We start from the raw sequence: 3,148 nt of genomic DNA, 5'->3' as shown, positions 1-3,148 counted from the left end.
TCTGTGGCTACTGTTGTCAGTTTTTTGTGATGTTGAAGTGATCTGACTATAACCTGCGTGCGGCGTGGGCCCTTTTGCCGTGAGTGACGTGCACTCCGTAAAGCCGGCTGAGCTTCGGTGGGGTGGTGTAGTTTCGGTGTAGAATACTACAGCCTTAGCTGAGCGAGGCTGCCGGAGGGCTGCTACAGCTCTTTTCTTATTGTAAGAAGATTGTGATCCACCAGGTCACAATCCCCACACTAAGGAGAAGTCAGAGCTGAATTAACAGTGGAAGCGACAGGTTTAGGGACAGAGCTGGGAGCCTTGGCTTGATATTTTTTGTCATGGAAATGCTGCCTGTTGTGCACTGTGCTAACAAATGTTGTGCTGTCAAGCAGCAGCGTGACGGCAGTTATGGCTGAGCATCTCGAGTGCGGTGAAGTGTCGTAAGAGAAGTGCTCAGGTGTAGCTGGGAGAGGGAAAAGAAATCCCGTTAGCACTGTTAATGCTGTTCGGGTTACTGATGTAGAAGATCAGAAACGGGGTGGCAGAGGCACCACCTGGCAACCCAGCTGCTGCCCGGGTTGTGTTCGCTTTCCTGCCCCTGTAGCCCATTGCTTCAGCTGAAGGGAGAACCCAGTCTGCACAGCCAGAAGAAAATGTGTTACTGAGTGTGTCTGATGGTTCCTGGTTACTTTTAGCCAGCTGGCTGGGACAGCCTTATTTTTCACAACCTGTTTTTTCTTGATTATTTTCATAAATAATGAGGTGGTTTCTTAATCCTACAATTTATTAGGTATGTCTGGGGACCATTCACCTTTCTGCTTTGAGTATCGCTGAATTCCTTGATATGTTGCGTACTGTGAGTGAATAGCTGAAATGCTGAGAGTGAAACATTTTTCTGCCCTGCTCAGACTCCTCCCGTGGGCAGAACTCCCTGTGAGGAGCACCGAGACGCAGCGCCAGGCGAAGCAGCTGTGGGCTGCCAGCAGGCTGTTTGTGGCTCTGCGCTCGCTGCCCAGGATTTCCCCGTCCTAGGAAGGGCAGTGGGGTTCCAGCTAGGAAACTGTTCTCAATTAACTTGCCCTCGTCGGGCAGCTTAGTTGGAAGCTGCATCCATGTTTTCGTGTAGAGCTGCTGTTCTGTGTTAGAGGCAAGCACCTGGGATCCAGGTATTTTCCGTTTGTGGCTAATCCTTGTTTTTTCCCATAGGGATGGTGAAGAGCATGGTTGATGTTACACGTGTGTATGGGACTGACCCACCTAACGCAGGGCGAAAATACAGCCTGGGCTGACGGGTGCCATTACTGCCTTTCCCTTACAACGCTGTCAGCCACTTGCAGAGGGGCGGCCGGTATCTCTGCTGTGCTTCGGCAAGGGATGGGACTGGGTGACCACAGAGGGCCCTGTCAACCCCTGCCATGCTGGGATCCTGTGAGCTGGTGTTTATGCTGCGCATTTGGGTTGGGGGAGGCACGAAAGAAATTGCTGCGTGGTGGCCACGGAAAGGCTCAGGACTTCATTCGCACCGAGTATCTGCTTCTGTACCTTTCAAACAGGGCGAACACGCAAAGGCTGGGCCGCGGAGTGGCGGAGGGGGCTTTGCTTTCAGCGCTGCTGGTGATAAACCTCGGCACGCATCCTGCCCCGGGGCTGCGGAGCGCTGGTGTTGTACGGCAAGGAGGGAGAGCCGTAGCTCTGCCCGACACAGCTTCGTGTGAAATCAGTCCTCAGTGTCGTCGGATCTTTGCCTTCCCAGATGCATGAGTGGCTTTCCTGTGTGCCTTTCCTGGCCTGCTCTCCAACAGATGCTCGTTCTGGGACTGCTTTAAGACACAGACGTTCAACTGCAAGAACCTTCGGTGTAATGTTAACTAGGCGGGAAAGAAGAGGGGCTCCGTTAGCCGCCGGTGGCAAACCGCTCTCCAGGGGCTTAACTGATGAGCAGAGTCCCTGGTTAGCTGCTGTGTGGTAGCCACGGACTCTCGGGAGGCTCTTGGGGGTCTTCCCCGGCGTGGGCAAGAGGAGCTCGCTGGGGAGCGGGTGGCCTGGCACGCCGGTCCGGGTGCCGCGGGAGCAAAGCTGAGCGTCATGCGGCGAACGTGGCACACCAGGAGCCATCTCGGGGTGTGGGGGGGGCAATGTGCTCACTAGAATGTGTCATCTGCTTTTTGGTAATTCAGGCGTTTGAGGGAAAGTGTGGCTTCTCCAGGAAAAGTCATCGGACCTTTGGCTTTGCTTCGCCTGTGGGGAAGCGCTCCCCGGGAATGGGCGCCGCACCCGGGCTGCCCGTCCCTGACGAACCTCCTCTGGGCCACAGGCTCTGCTGCAGGACCTGCCACAACTGTTCCTGCGTTCGTCGGTCTGCTCTTACTGCTCATGGATGAATCTGGCTTGGTGTCAGCCGGGAGAACAGCTCCAGTGCCGAGAGGAGGACGAGCTGTCGGTCTGCTCCACCTGCTTCAGTTCGAGCGTTTTGCATCCAGCCAAGCCGTGCCTGGGGAAGTCCCCTCCTGTGCACGGCCTCTGTCCGCGCCGGTGGGGTCAGACGTGGCTTCGATGCCAGCCGCAGGGGCTGAAAAGGGGCTGAAAAGGGGCTCCCGGCTCCAGGGAGAGGAAGCCTGGGAGCTCAGCAGCAAGCGGAGCTCAGCAGTTGCGTCCCTGCGTGCGGCTGCCGTTGGCTCCCGCGGTGTGGGCAAGGCTGGGCCTGCTCCGAGCGCCCTTGGCGTGGCGGTTCCTTGGCATGGTTTCTTCAGGGGTGGGTGGAGGTGCAGCTCCTCCCCACAGACGTGGAGAACCCGTGTGAGCGTGGGAAGGGTGCTGTGGAAGTGGTGGGAGGCAGGAGAGGCCATTTTCAAAGGGGCCGTCTCGGCCGTGTGTGTTGACGCGGCGATGGGAGGGAGCAGGAACGTTTTGCGAGCTCCCAGCAGCGGCTGCACCCGGGCACGCACATGTTTGGTCCTCCTCTTCACAGAGTCCCAGCATGGCAGGGGCTGGAAGGGACCTCGGGATCACCCAGCCCAACCCCCTGCCCAAGCAGGGTCACCCAGAGCAGGCTGCACAGCACTGCGGCCAGGTGGGTCTGGAATATCTCCAGAGAAGGAGACTCCACAGCCCCTCTGGGCAGCCTGGGCCAGGGCTCCGTCACCCTCAGAGGGAAGAAGTTCTT

Source organism: Opisthocomus hoazin, chromosome 18 (genome assembly GCF_030867145.1).
Source record: "Opisthocomus hoazin isolate bOpiHoa1 chromosome 18, bOpiHoa1.hap1, whole genome shotgun sequence".
In the NCBI taxonomy this organism is placed as follows: domain Eukaryota; kingdom Metazoa; phylum Chordata; class Aves; order Opisthocomiformes; family Opisthocomidae; genus Opisthocomus; species Opisthocomus hoazin.
The sequence above is the reverse complement of the archived record's forward strand: the minus strand, read 5'-3'. Positions refer to the sequence as shown.